Source organism: Zootermopsis nevadensis, unplaced genomic scaffold, assembly GCF_977971745.1.
Source record: "Zootermopsis nevadensis isolate Lab colony 2312 unplaced genomic scaffold, Znev_1.0 Znev_ptg000006l, whole genome shotgun sequence".
Classification (NCBI taxonomy): domain Eukaryota; kingdom Metazoa; phylum Arthropoda; class Insecta; order Blattodea; family Termopsidae; genus Zootermopsis; species Zootermopsis nevadensis.
The window spans coordinates 23,122-43,139 of NW_028259138.1; the positions used below are offsets into that span (position 1 = coordinate 23,122).

At 36.9% G+C, this 20,018-nt stretch overlaps 1 long non-coding RNA gene across 1 annotated transcript; it reads right to left on the reverse strand.

Moving 5' to 3' along the window:
* Positions 1-7,497: 7,497 nt before the first annotated feature.
* LOC147874702 (uncharacterized) lies at positions 7,498-19,745 on the reverse strand. The gene is made up of 4 exons (XR_015533787.1): positions 19,449-19,745; positions 17,195-17,330; positions 15,864-16,346; positions 7,498-8,915 (listed from the first exon to the last, which is right to left on the reverse strand). It is a non-coding gene; the product is annotated as an uncharacterized LOC147874702 (long non-coding RNA).
* Positions 19,746-20,018: the final 273 nt, after the last annotated feature.

Below are 20,018 nucleotides of genomic sequence, written 5' to 3' on the forward strand. Positions count from 1 at the left end.
TGTAACAGTTTTACATAATAAACGAACGTGTACCGGATTTCAACGGATAGTAACAAAGTTCTAATCTCGTAAATTTAATACTTTAGCAATAACATATTTAAGTTAATACGTTAAATAAGATGTCATTATATTTATTTCTTTTATTTTGAACGCCCGAACTTTTATAATAAATTTTCTAAATTAATTTTTAATTTTCGTTTAAAGCAATTAAACCCCGGTTAATTATTATAATTTCACTGCTTGAGGTTTATTCATATTAACGTTGAAAGAGACTTGAAAAGTGGGTTTGTTGAAAAATAACTAACAGAGCTTACCCAATACTAAATAAAATTAAGAACAAAATGTTACAGAGTTAGTCGGGAGAAACAGTTGATAATATTATGAATTACATGGCGGTGGATGCTCAAGATTAATTCAAATTAGATCTTCGAAAGGTTAAAAAAAGATGTTTCTTTACGAATTATGAGAAAAATAAATAAAGAAGTGATGACTCAGAAGACACATAATTTTGCACAACTTACAAAAATACAGGAAAAGAGTGAATGATATTGAAGCTTTTGATATAGCAGTTAGAAGAAAAGAACATAATTTATATCTGGAAGAAATATGTGCACCGAAATTTGGTAAATAGAGGACAAATTTGGTATCATTTATAAACTACAGTGGCAGCCACAAAAGTCTCTGACGTTAAGAAATAGGATTCAGATAAAAAAACTGCCAGCGATAAGAATGTATTAAGTGAGAGCAAGACACTATCTTGAAAAAATTAATACATACAAACTGTTTACACTTTAATTACAGAAATAATAGGTATTGCATAACACATTTCTGTGATCTCTTCTGATTACAGTAGAATTGTTTTTATTCCATCTAGTTATCAGTTAAATTGCCTTCCGCTTTGTTTTGTGTTAGCTGATTAGAACACACAACTGGTGCTCTCGCAAACTTTAGTGTGAGTGAGTTGGTTCAGAATCGCTCCGGGTGGATAAGATGCAGCAGTTTCAACATTATCGGCAGCAGTTCCACTGCAGTTTTCAAACATCTAAGTTTAGACGGCAAATAATTGCAGTTGTTTGAAACACATACTTAACCCTTCACCGTGGTTGGACGTCTTGTGACGCCCTGGCATTTAAATTCCCGGTCTGCTGTTAAGCCTAATTTCAAAAGCCCATATTTATGGAAACAATAACGACTGATATATGATGTTTGTAGTTGATCTGGTGTGGAAGAAATGCTCTTTCTGATCATGTATTGGCAACGTCGCATTCTTCGATCTCTAAAGGCTAGTCTGTGAATAAATGCGTGACCTAAGAGGTTACACAATCTTCCAAAGAACACTGAGCTGTTTGTTTGTAGAGGTAAGATAACTCATTCTCTCAGTCTCATATGACACGATAACTGCTCCAGCGAAGTAGAGAGGAAAAAAAATTATCTGAAACGGTCAAGGGGCTCCATAATATATATATATATATATATATATATATATATATATATAGATATACCGTTATGTTTATCTGTGTCTTCAAATATCAACAATTTTAGCACCCCTATACTCAGAAGTCTATAATCAGAAGAGTTCTTAGTAAGAGACGGTTATAACTGCCAAGTATGATGCAAATATGTGGCCTTCAGTTCGCTGTCAGAATATCAGCTGGCGCAGACATATTTACTCCCGCGTATTATTGACACAGGAAAGAAATTCAATGCCTCAAAGACATTGCGTCATGTGCAGGAACCGCTAGAAAAAGATAAAAACTATGTATTTTGGTAGTGTTGACTTTTGCTGACGTATCAATAAATAACATACAACTCTCAACGTCTAATCGACTACTAGCATTTGTCACACACAGGATGTTCATATTATACGCTGAAATTATAAAACCATCTTTTAAGAGGATTTCAGTGAAGAATTGATCATTATATGTTATATAGTTCAAACGTTATGATAAACAAAGTGTTTTAGAGCAAAATTTAAAGGGCCACCACTCCTCGTCAAGCAGCGCGGAATTTAAATTCCCACGTTGAAGGGTTAAGTGTCTATACACTCATTACTAAACTTGTAACGGCAGTGGGAAAATATTTCCGAAATTCCTTCTTGTTCTCTGTTTCATATTGTACGGATGTAAGGCATCAGAGATAGTGATAAGCATATTAGATCCTATGTAATTATATCCTTATATGAAAAATAAATAAGTTAAGGTTTTTATTTATATCGACAGTTACATGCTTAAGAGATGATTCTTCATCCGCTGTGTGCGTGAAACTCGAATCAAACCAAAGTCACTGCATTGAATTGTGAATGTGATTGACGGCAGTTAATAAATTTTATAAAATGTGAGAAAGTTAAAACATTCGAATGTAACAGTAATAAATCAAAACTGCATTCATGAAGAAATTGTGAACGATTGGTAAAATGCGCTTCGCAGCATTTTCGTTTTTCGGTACCTGCGATAAAATATTAAGATTAAACTATACAGATATGTTGCACGAGTGTCAACCTTGGTTTTTCACATAAACAGAGGGTGTCTGAGGAAGATATTTTCGCCCAAAGAGGGATGGAGTAATAGGATAGTAGAAAAAATCGTAGATTGAGGAGCTTCATAATTTACTCTCTCGCCAAATATTGGTACCGAGATCAAATCAATAACGTTGCGGTGAATGGGGCATGTAGCGCATTGGGAAATGAGAAATGCACACAAAATTTCGGTCGTCAATCCTTAAAGAAAAGAACCACTTGTAAGACTTAGGCACTGATTGGAGGATAATATTAAAACAAATTTTAAAGAAATAGGATATGAGGGATGTTATGTCTTCATCTGGCTAATGGAGGTCGGTGGTGGGCTCTTGAAAACGTGATAATTAATGTTTTGTTTCTGTAAATGATGGATTATTTCTTGACTGCCTTATAGACTATTCGCTTAAACAAGGAAGATTATGCTCTATGGAGTTAGTTTCTTAGTATAAGACCAATAATTATCTGGGGGTGTCAAACTATTGTTCCGAATTTGTTTTAAATTTTTTTAAATAAATCTATTCGCAGTGTTTAAAGAATGTGATGCTTTATCGCATTGAGGTAGGCGGCTACATGTAAAGCTCTTGATATTGGGATCGATTCAGATTTACGCATCAGCGTTTTACTAAATTTTGTTGTTTTGGCCGCATTAGGTAATTGATTGATTTGTTCCTATGTCGTCATTAATATTAGCTGCAATTATCGTTGTGACACTCTGATGGCTTAATGCATGATCGAGTGCAGTTGGTGCTACTGTTTCCCGTATAAATTTAATTTTGTAACCCTGATGCCTCTCATGTCAGTCTGACACGTATACAAGACCGACAAGTTTATATTGCTTCAAGATGTTTCTCTTAAGTTTTAACCATATAAAAGTGATCAAAGTCGCAATACGGTCCATTGCAACCCTGAAATTCTGTGTTCAATAAATTAAAGTGTATACATTTAATCGTGTGACAAGCGCTTACGTATAACACGATGATTAAACATTCTTTTAAAAATTGGACTTTTGCACATGATGTGACACCAATGCCATTGCATTAGTCTGCCTTTAATAACTGAGCATCAAATTTAGCTTTCTGCAGTTGGTTTTGTAATACCAGGTGTGAGATTTGAGGATTCCACAGCGATGAAGATTTCGATATTGTTCTTTTCGACTTGTAGGTCTTAAGCCCTGAAGACGGATACTATATGTCTCTTTGAAACGTTGGTATCTACGTTTACAAAGCGGTACTACATCAAGAGTAATGTGGAGTTGTATAGATAATTAATTTCAAAACTACGTTATTAAATCAATATTATGGCGTATGCGTGCAACAATATAAAAGACGAAACTGGCACCCCAAAGTCTCGCATGTAACGAGAGTAGACTTTCATCTACAGAGACGGTATAGAAATCTAGGACGAGGAGAAGATATATATGGAGTTATATTAGGCGACTATTTCTAAATAATACGATCGAGAGAAAGAAATATATCCGGTGCAGCAAACTTTTTATCTACTTTCAGCTGAAATCTTAATATTTACTAACCACTTCAAGTAACAACATAAACTGCATCATTGCATTACATATTCTTAAGAATGAATAAAAATATAAATTGTATTATCCGAAAATGGACACAGGCCTCGATCTATGCCTAATTTATACACCAAGAAGTTTCAATCACTGAATGTTACTATTATTTTATTAACAAAAACGTTTCTACTTGTTTGCACTTACGTCCCATACAGCGTGCGTAAAGGCAAATTACCGACCGGGACAAAGAAAGCGAATAGGTAGTGTCGTAAGACAAGGATTAGTTATACTCTGTGTGGAGTCAGGCAACTACTATTAATTAATATTGGATATGTAAGGCAGCAGAGCATTAACTAAGTAATTACTTAAATGCAATAATGCGTGTTTAATAAATCCATCTGTCGTTTTCATGAACCCCCAGTGCAGTCACTGATAATGTTACAAGAGGAAAAATGTCGTCGTAGTGACATAGGAGGGGCGCAGTCCGAACTGCTAAGTGAAAATACTCGTACAAGCATGGATGAAAGGGTTAAAATATACCATTTCGTACATTTTACCCTCTATGAATCTCAAAACAATAAACTACGCGGTTCTTTGACATGGAGTGTAGCGTGTAACAACTATCATGTGAGTTGTGATTGGATTTGCATTTCAGTAAAGTAACCAGGCTGCTGGCGTTCTAATTCACTCTTTGATCAATGGACCACAAATTTGATTTTGCATTGTGTAATGCTATTTGTGTTTATGTTTTTCACGCAGTCCATAGATCAGGATCAATGCGTATGCAAAACTTGCGTGCACAGATTACAGTGACGTGCTCAATCCGAGATCGTGTTCAGTGCATCATTAAATAGCAAACAGATCTGAAGTTACGTAACTTCTAATCACCCAAACGCTCTGATCGCTTGTTCAACGGTGCATGAAAATAATTCCAATTTCAAATATACCTGGTGAATCGAATTCGTAGTTGGGATTTTTCTTGTTTTGACCTTTCCATCTTGTAAATGTTGAACAAATAATGTTCCTTCAATTTCCCATTCATCTCTATATTAATTCTACAATTAACACAAAGTCCTTTAAAAATCCATAAAATAAGATGAAGGTGGTCTGTGAGGATCGCAAATGGACAGATTTATCTCAGGATCGTGGCCGGTGGCGGGCTTTGGTGTTGTCGATGTTGAACCTGCGGTTCTGCTACCAGGGAGTTAGTTAGTTAGTTAGTGACTGGCATTAAATAGCGAATCAGTGTGTCTAGTCCGTCTCTGTGAACGCATATCCAGTAGAGAAATAATAATTTTTACCTTAGAGATGGGATTTTAGATCCATATATAACAGAAGTAAAGTATTTCCTCCTCTTGCGAAGAAAATGTTGCTGTGTTAACTGTATGCAAGCAAATCTTTAACACAATGATTACCATGAGGGTTACTGGTGGATATCATGAGTATAAATTTTAGTACCATAAGAGACACCAGTGGGCGACAGGACTGTATCGTTATGTGGAGGCTCAGTCTTCTTAGAGTAAAACAATGTATTTCGAGCACCACAGTTGAGGCAGGAAAGATGCTATCGGAGTGTCGCGCGGGTCATACAGTTAGGGTTCTGAAATTCCTTATGGGTCACGTGTGGACCAAGAGACGAAATTTATACCTGAAAAAGAAATCGCTCGGGAGCCATCATGCTAACGAAAATAATCCGGACAGTAAAACACATATATACACAGCGAACTTGCATTAACAGAGGTAACCTGAAAATAAACACAGCCGTTTCATAATGAATGATGAGAATGTAAGGCTGTGCAAGGAGGCGGTTGTGGCCTATATCGAGACATAATGTGGAATTTGTTTGGAGGGACTGAGGAAAACCACTAGAAACCTCGATCAGAATAATAGGTAACCCGGAAAAAATTAGAGACGGTTTCCTACTAGATACGAATTAAAAGAGGTTTGCTGCTAAACCAGGTAGTTCGGAAGATAAAATGTAAGTGTCTGTTTGAGAGTAACCATTTTCGAAAAGATTTTTGGTTACATTTTCGGATTTCTTCTCATTTTGTTGTCTAATTCTATGGACCTCTTTGTATCACCTTCTCGATGCGTAATTCCTTCAGTAGGTGTTAAAATGTGGCTACTAGATGGGTACGGGAGAACGATTTTTATCTGCAACTACTGTAAATTTACATCGGAGGGCCCTTTACGTATGAAGTCTGCCTGTTGGCTTCTGGTCGCCCCTCGGATATCAGTTAAAAGCGCAGTAAGTCACTTGTTCTGAGATTCGGAAAAAATAACATATATGTTACAGAGTTATAATGTTTACAGTGTGAATTACGTTATGGGACATTATCCTGCATTGGCTAATCTTCTATGAAAGAATTTTACGAGATTTTATCCAGGATCCTTAACAACCAATTAGTTTCGTATTGATATATCATCTTGATCATTTGGCCTCAGCTGTTTCTTGCTTACAGACTGCACACAGTTCGATTGATTTAATTTAAAGAATTACTTTCAGAAGCTACTATTAACTGTGCTTTATAAAATACCTTCTGCGCTAATGAGTTTTTATGAAATGTGAATTATATATGACATTTATTGCATTACTTTGCTGTATAATTAAAAAGTAATTCAAACTGGGCCACTTAGGCTGGTTATACAACACCTTGATGAGCTCGACGTTGCGAGTTAATTTCCCTGAGGAATGTCCACATTGTGCAACGCTCTATGAGCTGCAGGCTTTCTCGTGTTTCATTGCGTGTTCTGACGACAAGGCTTAAATAATAAATTATTTTGTATTAGTGCATGGGGTGTAATATACCGCGTATTCTGTGGGTCAACATGGAAATACCAACATTTACAAACGAAACGAGTGTTATAAAATGACTGCTGAAGAATTAAATATAATAATTCATAGAATTTACTGAACGAAATATTCTGGCTTATCGAAATTAAAACTTACGTTAAATTTAGATAAAGATCAGTCTGACGTCTTCAATTTGTAAACGTCTGACCACAGTCGATGAGTTTACTTTAAACCCAAAATTAGATAATTATTTTATGAACTGCGGATTGAAGTCAAAAGAATAATAGTAATAATAATAATACAAAATAGAAATCTATTACTCAGATAAGTCAATCATATGCATCGCCAACTCCCTGAGAAGTCACAAACAAGAACAAGGAAGATAAAAGGCGAAACTACTGTGTTAGATCTACCCACTATAGGTCTATATCACGATTTGTAAAGCAGAAGAATCTTTTAATAGTATAGAGTACTCGTGTGAACACTGGAATAAAACCTTTGCAAGAAGTCGCCCTGTTTTTGCGTCTCCATCCTGCCATTTTGTTCCTAATGGAGCAAATCATTGTCTTTGTGTCACTGTTGCTCTCAGAAACACACTCCAAGATTTTCCATCCGCATGGAGCAGCCAGCAGCTATAAAGTTTGAAGGCTGACATTTAATTTAATGGTTCTTTTATCTCATTTATTGAATTTTACCTACACAAATGTCTTAGTTTAAAAGGGACATATCCAACTATATGTGAGATTTCGAAGCTCTCTCGGCTGCGAATATGAAATTGGCTGTCTTCTGGATTGTTACGCCGTATTCTCTGGCAGATCAGAGCTTCTTTTTGTTTCCATCATCAGGGCGACGAGTCCTTCATCATCGCCTAGATAATGGAGGCGGAAAATATATCTACAACGTTGGTTAACTTCTACCAGAATCTACGGCGCAATAGCACAGACAGTCATCTACATAACAAACTATCTCGAAGGTAATTTCAAAATTATACAGCATTTCACATTCTCTTGTGGGAAAAGTAATCACAAAACTGTACTTTTTGTGTTATGCGTCTGTACATTATTCAGCCTTACACAAGATTAATTTATTTATAAAACAAACTATACGGTAACTAACATCTCCCCACAACGGCTACAGAATATAGAATACCGCAATCTAGAAGTAAGTCTCGAAGAAGGAAGCAATATGTTCCTCCGAAACGTTGATATCTACTTAAAGTCAGCACGGCGTCGCAATCCAGAAGACTAAAATCGACACGAAACCAGTTCCTTTATCAAGTAACAAATTAAATATTACCTTGTACACGTACCCAGAAATATTTCTTCAGCACCACGAGCCCACGGCTGCGGTTAAGCTCCTTATCTGCGCTCGTGGCGTCGTCTACACTCACGGGGACACAAAATCCAGAGTCCGAATAGTCTAAACGCATACACAAGCCTACAGGTTTCCCCATCATAACCATGTGCAGTAACCAGTTTACCTTTCGTAAATAGCTTGCTTCAACTGTCGTGGCAACTGCAGACCACAGCGATTCTACGGCACTGCAAATCCGTTCTTATCAGCTTCAACGTAACCCTGACCCTGACAGCGGTGACAGCAGCGAGGTTAAATGGATCGCTCTTTCACGTATCTACAGATTCAGAGTTTCCCGCGCCGAGAGGTCTTCAGTTTAACTGATCTTGTAACTTCAAAACGACTTCTTAATTACTTGAAGTACGCCACCGAATAACTCTACATCCTCTTTGTTCTGGCTGAACGAGCTTCGAATTACAACTCGTGTTATCCAGGTGTATTTACTGCATAAACTTGCTGTTTTCATAATATGGAAAAAAGTACGTATATCTGAAACATCAGAATTTCGATACTTCGTGTATTCTAATTACTGAGTAAAACACTTGAGCCACTTTGTAATTCCAGAACGTTCTCTCAAAGTTCGAAAAGTCAGTACTCGCATTATCATCGAAAACAGTTGCTTTTTCCAAACGGCATTAAGCAGACGCATCATCCAATTCACTGTGCCACTAATTTTCTTGTAACATATTCGCAGATACGACAACTTTTGGGTCCTTAGTTTAAACATAAAAATATGTGTCCTGCGAACATAATAATAATTAGTTTGAATTATATACCCTGAAAAAGTATTTCTTTCAGTACTTGTTCTTACGAAAACTTATATGAGGACTAACAAGCTATGAATGATTTAAATCCCCTTTTCGATAAAAATTTTCAATTTCACTAGGAAGATTTCTGTCTTCTGGGTTGTTGCGCTGTGTAGTCTGGTCGATGTTTACCAACGTTTACCATCGCCCTGATGACGGAGGCAGTGTGACCTCAGAAACGTTCGTAAACATCGATCATAGTACACGGCGCAACAACCCAGAAGACAGAAATCTTCATACTCACAGCTGTGAAAACCTGAAATCTTACAATTTCACACTACTTCCAACGCATGTGAAGGAGACAGTTGTACAGTCAGACCGAAAGCAGGCGTTATGAATAATCTTCGCAATATTTTATGGATGCATGTCAATCAACGATCCTGCTCTCTTAATATGGGTGGCATCTGGACGTTTTCTCTTACAATTCACGATGCGAGCAAGCCTTAAAATCTAACAGGCCAAAGCAGAATGTCCATAAAGTACTTGCGTTTCCATATCCATTCCCGCTTTAAGTCATGACACAGTTTGTATCGACCACAGAATTCACTGTGCACTTGCTTAGTTCAAACAGCGAAAAACAATACGACTTTCGGGTTCAGCCTAGCGTGGACGACTTCACGTGGCCAAGCAGCGTTATCAACCGAAGCCATGGGCACGCAGTGTGTCCAGTCACATTACTGTACGGTAAACCCTCGCCCAACGATGGGAATACGAAATCATACTAATTAGCCCGGAGCCAACATTTCCACTTCGCTTTTGTTACATCTTTCAAGCAGAACGTCGACCTCAACGGTGCTTGGAGATGCTCTAGGTTCATATAATTCGAACCAGTCCAAACGCACGGCTACTGTGACCGACACTACAATATCGTAAAACTTAATAAAATACAAAGACTATAAAATGTAACATAATTGATATAAGATATGGATCTTCTTATTCTACAATGTCATTGACTGCATACGTTCCGTAATCTATAAATGACTACATAACTGTCATGATTTTATATTGTAAAACTTGTTTTTCAATCAGCAAATGAAAATTGTAGCATAAATTATGCATGTTTGCGTATACTTTGGATATACCAAGAAATAACTTCTCATAACATAGCTTCTCAATTACAAAAAAAAAAAAATAATAATACAGCAGGACACATTTTGGGTACCATGTGGCGCGAATCGGCCAAATGTCCACTATCAGATTACTTTACCTGGATCTCTGTATTCTGTTTGTGCCACGTTGCTGTAGTAACTCACTTGGTGGTTGTCCAAATTTATTTCCCTTATCGTGTGAGATTTTATTCCAGTGTGCCCACACCTTTTAAATATATCGCAATTTGTAGCTCCCCGTCAAAACCTGGTTATTTGCATATAACAGTCGGGGTGATTTGATATGTACTCCCGGTGCAGTAGGACTAAACACAATCTGGAGCAGAGTTTCAGAGAACTTTTCTGTCTTATCATCAGGGAATTCCCCGATGGAGACAGAGAAGCCTCTGAACCTTTGGACTTTTACTAAAAGTTGAAGCGTCTAATCCCTATAGAGGATTTTATGTCTTCCATTCGCCGTGAAACCTTAAAATATAGTGTTTTGTTGAAAGGAACATTTCAAAAGTATTAACATCATAATCCTAGAAACAGACAAAATAATACAATGTAGTCACTGTTGTAATTTACACACATCTCCGGAGTGAACATCCGGTCATCACAATCGGGCCTCGAAGTCGATTATTAAAAATCAGAATCATCCGACTGGATGTCGACCGCTGACAGCAAGGTATTTTTATTTCCCTGTTGCTGTTCTGAAAAAATCAGAATGATATTGTTTTTTTTGTTTTTTTAGTGTTCTGTCTGACGACAGGTCCATATGAAAGGATCCTTCCATCCTTTTCTCGGACTGGGACCTGTTCATATACGTTCTTGGCAGATGATCTAGAAGTGGTTTGCCATTGCCTTCTTCTGTGTGTGAATTGAGTAATTGTTGGGATGCCACGGAGAAACCGGGGAAGCCCCCGGAGGAAACCTCCGTGTTGCCTAGACCACGGCCTTGCCCAACACAAATTATAAATTCGGGCACCGCCGGGAATCGAACCCGAGACCCCAGGATTACAAACCCAGCGTTCTAACCGCTAGACCAGAGGTCAATAATATTATTTAACAATAAATAAACTTCGTGTTCAAAAAAAGAGTAAGGCTTACATCAGTTTTAAAACCTAGCAAGATCATGTCATATCAGGTAATCCAAGGTCGCATTATGGAAAGAGAGAAGAATTAAACTGTATGAATAAAATATAGCAGGAGGTCAGGAAGACGTTTGCAGATATCTTAGGCGACGGGCGACTTTGGAAAGGGACGATAAGCAGAACACTTCGATAAAACTTCGTTTATATGCGACAAACTTCAAGACAGATGTACCTGGTTCATTACAGATTAAATACTTACTGAAATCGATTCCAAAGACGTAGCAAAATGCATGATACAAAAAGATTATTTAAAGGGGCAAATTTATTGACGTCAGTGCAGGAAAAATCTGCCTTATAAGTACTTGGTTTAAAAGGATGAATTTATTGCCATTTATGTAGGATAACTAAACCCTAACTTGTTCCGCACACACAAGGGATTCTAATATAGTGACATTCCGCCAAAGTAAACCAGATTAAATGTGGTCTTGTGACACTGCGTATCCGTGTATTTATATCAACGTTAGTAACCGTATATATGACTACAAGGTTTATCAAACCAGAAGACAGCAATCTGAAATTGACAGCTGTGAAAACCTCAAATCAGCAATTTCGCACTGACAAGTCACTGTTGCGAGGTAGTGCTCATTTCCTAGCTGTAAAATCCAAGATGATGCCGTCAGGCGTACACAGCCCGGGAATTAGATAACAATCTATCAATGATACAGTTGAAATAGCAAAATTATCACCTGAAGTTTCATCAAGTCTTGTATTTATGTAGTTGGGCGTATTTATTGTACAATACAGCAATTAGGATCGTAAATAACGTGGAAATAAATCTTAGTAACAGTGTTAAGTTGTGGTGAGAAATGTATGTATGAAGGAAGCCAATCATGATTCACTTTGCACTTTCATAATTTTGTGAGCTTCCGTCGATATGGTATCTTACACTAAAGAAGTACTTTTATTTTTGATGAACGTACAATCAGTTAAGTAATAATTTTTAAATTATAGATGAAATTTCAAACAAATACCATATATGCGATTTGCCAAATCGATAAATACATTGAGGTTAAAAAGTGGTCAGTCATTAATTAAATGATCCTCGTTTAAGGAAAGTCGTGATAGAGCGCTAAGCATTTAGCATTCTTACTTCGTATTTGGAAGATCCTCGGTTCATATATCTGTCCAGACACCAACTACCCTGCTGACTGAGTTTCCTCAGTTTCCAGGAAAATGACGGTTAGTACTTTCAATCGTATGAAAATATCTTCCTTCAAATTAATTTTTCGACGCCATATAGCCTATGTTTAGTCTCAGATATTGCCAGCGTCGTTAAATAATCCATATATTAACTGGCCATCAAATTCCATGGATCAAATTCCTTCTTGAGAATCTAACAGCCCCTCAGGTAGTCAATAAATTATCCGAATTCTATAAAACCCGATGATTCATTACTGTTTTCACAAGATCGCGCCACCGAACTATATCTTGAGCCATTGCAATCCAGTCCATAGCCTCCCACCCTATTTCCTTTACATCCTTTTTAATATTATCCACCCATCCACGCCTAGGTCTTCCGAGTGACTCATTCCTTTAGGATTTCCAACCAAAAGTCTGTACGCATATGTGGAAGATGCCCCACCCATCTCATTTGAACACCCATCAAAAACAAATGAATGTTTGATGTCAGTTTGTTTTGAGCTTTTGTATATCTTGTCGCGTGTAATTATCGGGTCTAAGTTAGTAAGGATCAACTGAAATGCAAGGTGAACCGAAGAGCCTACAGTTCTTGCTACAACTGGCATCCCAGTGAAGATACGATTGGACTTCTAAAACAAATGTTATTAATTTGGTCTATCAAAGCGTCAGTGAACGTTTCAGATGCGATAAAGGACTCAGGTAATACTGTGATTCCATATTCGATACAATGATGTAGTTTCTACGAAAGGTAAGAGGATTGTTTCCACGCGATTACTTCCTGTTTCAGGGCTTGACATTTAATCAGATTTTCTACAAATGTAAAATATCCTCGGCTTTAAAAAAAAACCTACTATACATTCCGCTACCTTTAATAAGCTCCTTTGTGAAAATTCTATATTGGAAAAAACTACATTCCGAACTGGGCTTTTGAACATTGAAGAATGACCACTATGCGTTTTACAACTGTTCCCAGGCCTCCCATTGAAGTTAAAAATATTTCCGCAAGATTGTAGTAACACTGTATGACACTTGGATAGTAGAATTCGAAGTTCAACGCCACTAACACCGAGAAGCATAATGTAATAGTATAAATACTTTACCAATTTTCTTTTTATTTATTCATAACTGATACAGCCAAACTTTAATTATAAATGAAGACTACCTTAGATGTTACAAGAATCTTGAATAGACGGGGGCAAGTTTGATTATTTATCTACTACAAGAAAACACCGTGAATTTGCTCCTGAATTCCCTTAAGAAAGCGGCGATAGGCTACCCATATTTTATTGCTATCCGTTACTTCTACATTAGCCTTAATGGAGGATTAGAGTAATAGCGACCTAATTACAAAAAATATGTCTCACTGAGTCCATGATACTTATTCTCCATTTGATTTTAAGCGATGAAATATCACTGATGAGATATATACAGCAACTCGAAAAAGAATGGTATACCCTAAACCTTTGAGGTACTGAGCAAAGCGGATTCCATTATATACAAATAATTATTTCCCAAACGCGGAAAATTCGATTATACACGATCTCACACGGAATGCACCGTTTACGAAGTCAAATTAACCTCATACTTTCTGTACTGTTAGTTTCTACTGCTTTTCCTGTTGAGGAGGATTTGGAAACCCCCGGTTCAGGCAATGCAGATCATATTTCAAATCTTTTAAAAGCGTGGGTCGCATATTTTTGCTGTACTTAACGTGCTATATAATCTCCCTGTCATACGTATATTACATGTAGATGGCAGGGGACCCATACACGAGAGCTTCACTGCCGAACACAAAGACCAAAAACAAATGGGCACATTAAAAGTTCATAGTTCGTATTTTCGTACGTTGCCATAAGTTATTTTGAGATTAAAACTCCCCATTACGTCGAGTCTGCCATTTCGTAAGACACGGTTATTGTTTCAGTGTTTCACATTCCTAATAAAAAAAGAAGACGAGAAATTCCCGGTCTCTTCGGCGGTATATAACACAAACAGACTAAAATATTTTCGGCGAACAAGTGCACCCAGGGAATGACAAAATAATAAAATTTGGTGCCCGTGCATTGAAGCGCGTAGTCTAATAGTAGCTATGCTATTGCCCCATCCTAACAAACATCAGCTAGAGAATTCTCCTCTTCGCCATCAGTGTGCTCTAAATGGGTCTGAGGCCCACCCAGTCTCGCCTTCTTGAGACTACTTGTTCCGGAGTAAAGTGTCCGGAGCGTGAAACTACATACCTACAATCCAGTGCCGAAGTTAAACATAAGTGGAGCTATACCTCCACTCCAACATACGTCTTCACAGAGTGAAAATGCAACATCCAATCGGCACAAATGGGCCATAATTGAACCACACTCACAGAATGTCACTGTCAGACCTTGATTTTCCTTAAAAATAAATAACACATACTCAGGATACATCAAATAGGCGACATTGTCGAAACTGCTATACATACAATGCTATATCCATATATTTTTTTTTCAAATTGTGCTGATGGTACTTAAGATGATTTACTTTCAAGAACACTACACGAAGAAAGTGCGCCTACAATAAAGTTAACGGTTGTCTCGATTGTATTTTAAGAGCGCGTAAGATGTTTTAAGGGATTTGAAGTTATCATAGCGGTGAAGACGCTAATGTTGGTCTACTGAGTTGTAAAACCATATATACTTATAATTAGACATAAAAATTTCGGAGGAACGTGCTGCCCAATGTTCAGGGCTGATATATTAATTGGAAGTTGTTCACTGGGAAGAATACTGACACTGGGATGACGCAAATACTGCAAGTACGGAGTGAACTCCGCTTTTACAACTTGGATTCTATGGCAATTAAAACGAGATGAAATCTAGTTATCGTATTTCTCGAGAATAACGATGCTTAATGGCCAAACAAAACGAGGAGGAAACGGAAATGAGAGAATGTGACGTACAAAAAGATGAATACGAAGGACGATTAGAACATTTTGCCTGGCTGTTTAATGCTAATTGAAATTACAACTTACATCAATACAGCATCCACGTATGCAATTAGGTGCTAAAATGGTGTAGCAGCTTACTTGCCTCAAACTGAATTAAACTCGAGGTAGCATTAAGATATATGTGTTACTGCTTGTTCCCTTGAACAGGGACCCGCTCCAAATAAGACATTACAAGCCCTGGCGTCGAGACCGGAATTAGCTATATTCATCGCTTCCTCTCTTAAGGCTCTCCGTCCTTTTAACGTTTCCGCTCTAGCATTCTTTATTCCTTCTTACCTTCCTTTCCAACTACACTTTATATTTATTCCAGTAGTTTTAATTTGTTTATTCATTCTCTTTTAAGGGAGTGTAACAGTATCTGGCATTAAGGGAAAACCTACTGACAATGTACGAGAACAGAGCCCTGAGAAGAGTATTGGACCCATGAGAGGGGCAGTAAGAGGAAAATAGAGAAAATTGCATAATTTCAATTTTCATATGTGAGATTTCAGGCTCCCACCAAGACGAGTATGAATACACCTACCTTGTCAGATGTTACGTCGTGTAGTCTGGTAGACGTTTATCGACTTATTTTCTGCCTCCATCATCAGGGCGCAGCATCCCATAGGACAAGGATCTTTATAATTTGTAGTCTTCACAAAATATTATTACGAAGATCAAATCAAAGAAGATGAGATGGCAGGGAATGTAATACTAGGAAGGGATAAGAAATGCTTACAAAGATTTCGTAGGAACACACAGAGGCAAGAGACCATTTGTAATATCTACGAATAGGTATGTATCTTAGAGAAATGGAGTGGGAGGCCATTTAGCGGATTCATCTGACTCAAAATCGGGACCAGGTTCGAGCTCTTGTAAACACTACCACTGTTGAATCACATCGTTGTAACAATGACCTCGGTTTTCATTGCTGCAACAATGACATTGTTTTTCATTGCAGCCTTCGATAGCAATGTTGAATTGTTTTCCTTCCTTATCCTGCTGACGAGATCGTCCATGGCGTGGCCTGAAAAACATATTTGGAATATCAGAGTCGTAAAACGAGAATAATTTCCAATCTTTATTTAAACAATAAAACTAGTATATCCAAAAGTGTATAAATTTTGAGGGCTACTGTGATAAATGGAACTGATGAAAAAATATACGACAGGCTTACTGAGGATAATGTCCTCATTGTATGCACGATAACTTTAGAGTTGTCATTCCACTTAGAAATTTCTATAAGCATCGACAGTTTCTAGTCGCAAAATGTTTCGCGACAAGATATTTCGTTACTGACACGATATTAGTCCGGGGAGATTTAATATTAATCCATTGAAATTTATTTCAACAGTTGATAGTTGATATTTAACTAAATGTTCTGTGCAATGCGTCAAATATATTCCAGAGGTACCTTACTAAATCATTAGAAAGAAGGAAAAGGAAACATTGCAAACACACAGTGAACATGTTTCGTGGTAACTACTTCCTATGGGAAATCCGAAACTTCAGTACAACCTAAACGTTGCGTGCTTCTCTGCTAAATTTTCACTAATTACAAAACTCCAGCACAACTTCCAATGTTAGTCGCTGACCAACAACTCCAAAGATTTCACACTTACTGCGAATCTGCTTCTGCAGCGATAATAGGCAAAGCGAATTTTATTTTAATGTGTTCAAGCACGGCATTACACTTCTGGGTTTCAAAAACTCACAGGCACCTTCAACCGGTGCTGTCGTTAGACATGCCTCAAGATACCATGGAATTATTTTCCACAGGAGTTCCGTGAGGTTTCTGTTTTGATGTTAATTTATTACAGACAAAATCTGTTGTCTCACTGCTAGTAAAACAGATCCCAATTTCAAAATTCGTACGTGATTTGAGATTTGATATTCTCAGGAGGTGAAGATGTGCGTCGTCTTCTGGATAGTAACACCGTGTGGTAACCAACGCTGAACACGGGGCAGATACGTTCGTTCGAAACGTTAGTAACCACCTACAAGAGACATGCTGTAACAACCCACAATACAGCAATCAACACAAACGATTTGCTTTTTATTTGAGTAAATCATACACAGTATCTAAAAATTATTCAAATGAAATACATCTATGAAAATGGGATCTATATTCATGTCACAAATCAATGTTCTGCATGACCAATTACTTTTACCTTTCGATGAAGTTCATTTTAGTGTAATGTAAAATATTCTAAATTTTTTATAAATATGGATAAAAGGACAGTATCAAATTCAGGTCGTTAATAATGGTTTATTCCTGTCGATGTTGGTTATCTGGATGGTAACGCCATGTGGAAGTTCTGGTAGAGTCCAGCGTTTTGGATAACAGTGACAAGGCCTGATTTTACAATATCTGATACTGGCTGAAACCACTTGTGATACAAAACCTTGCAGTTATTTTCAAACTCACTTCCTTAAATTTATATTTACAAAACATTCACATTTATCTGAATCTTCGTCAGAAACTTATTAAAAAATTTCTATCTAGAGACTTGTTATTCTGTTTATTTCATTTCTTGGTTTTGATTTTTTTATTTGTCCTTTCACTATCTTACTATTTGTGTCTTCCAAGTCCTTTGTCTTTGTTTTCCTTTCATTTTCTTGCTTACCTTTGTAAATATGAAAATATTATCTGGTGTTTACGAATTTAAAGCAGACTGGTAGCTGTTCAAAATTTCTTTAACTGTGGTTCTGTTAAAGACAAGCTTGTGGGTTCTAAATTGCACGGTGCTAATACTATATCGCACTTGCAGAACATATACAACTAACCTTGTCTCGCAATATAATGTTCCCCCTATTAAGGAACATTTTTCTTGTTCAGTTTAGCGAACTTGTAAGTCAATTTAGGCATTTCAACTGCAGTGAAGTTTTAAACACATCAGCTGTTAATTTGACAGCACTATATCCTCCTTAGTTATAAAAATTTTATGATGGTCAAACTTTGGTTTTTATATTAATGTTACATCTAAAATTTTTTTGGTATGTAATGGGCAATAGCATCACCGTAATTATCAGCTCAAAGTAACACTTGTTTTGCGAGACCTCTTGTACTGCAGCCAACGTAATTTATCTTGGAGAAGCTAGTCTCTTCTTAACGAAAACAGAAACTTTAAAAATAGACTAATTTGCTTACTTCCATTCGATCATGCCGTATGGAATCATTTTCTGGGGAAGTTGAACAGAGATAAAAAGTATTTTGCATTTAAAAGGAATTCGTTAGAATAATATCAGGCACTTAAAGGAGAACCTCTTATAAGCAGCTTTTTAAGAATTTTAATATTCTTCTATTAACCATTAATCATTATTGTAATTTGTAAAGGCAACATAGAAAATTGTAAACAAACTCAGGTTTCCACAGCATAAGTACAAGACACTATTATAACCTTCATGTGTCTAAATGTAAACTCAGTAAAAATCAAAGCACAGCTTACTTTATTGGAATTATGATATTCGATAAGCTTTTCCCCACTATAAAATGTCTGAATAACAATATAAAGACGTTTAAGCCAGCACTAAAAAGTATCCTCTATTTCACTCCTTCTACTCCTTAGAATTATGAAATACATGTAAGCAATAGTGGTTATGCTTGTTGAGTAATTACTTTGTGGTAATACTGTATTTGACAGTAAATTACTGTCATAACTATGTAATTTATATTGTATTAGAAACAATTGCTGTATTTTTATCTGTGCTGTGATATGTTCTACATTCTTGCCTTGGAACTATAAAGGACCTATAGAATATTAATAAATTCTATTCTTTTCTTGTTTATAGTTTTGTTGAACCCCATTTTACTCCATTGGAATTAGGGCTTGGAAGCCAGCAACTTTTTAGTATTATAAAGAATAAACATAAGATCTATTTTTAAGCATGTGTTTTCGGCACCTTCCTAAACAGTCTCATGTGAAAAAGAAATTATGTGCCTAGGGAGGACACTGCTTTATCTCCCTGGTTAAGCAAGTGAACAAAGACAATTAACGTCTTCTTAACATAAGTCATTTTGTAAAACATACTGCAGCTTCAGGAACACAACCAAATGGATAAAAATAAAAAACATTAAATTTTACAAAGAAATTAGCACGAAAATGTGAAAAATTTCTTAAATACTTACTTTGAGTGAAGCAAAGCACATTACTACATTTCCCTCTTATACTTGGTTGCCATACTGAAAATTCTCAGGTGCACAAACATTACAACGTTGTTGCCAACATTCTTCAACAAGAGAAGAAGTTCCCTCAACCAGCTCAAAGATGATGAAAACAGTGTCTTTACGGATTAGCGGAACCAGGACTGCACTCCACTCACCGGTTCCAGCAAGCACGTAGTCGCGGCCTGCTTCTACAGCCGCACCAGCGCCCAGAGAATGAGAACAGCATAGTTCTCGAAACGTTGGCGGTTTCTTGAACAGCTCAACCGACACGGCTGAAACCCCGAAAGACATCATAAGATATTTTCTTGTGTTTTCTTTCTGCTTATCTAAGATCGAATTTTAGTTATTGTACAGATATTAGAATGGTTTTGTAAGAGAACTTGTTTAATTGCTGGTGTGTATGTGTCACCTCTGCTAACAGTGATTTAGTACAAGCGTTAAAAAGATTTAAAACTATGTTCAGGTCACAATACTCAGATGTACTCATGCATAAAGCGAGTCGCAAATACGAAATGCTTACTGGGGACTTCG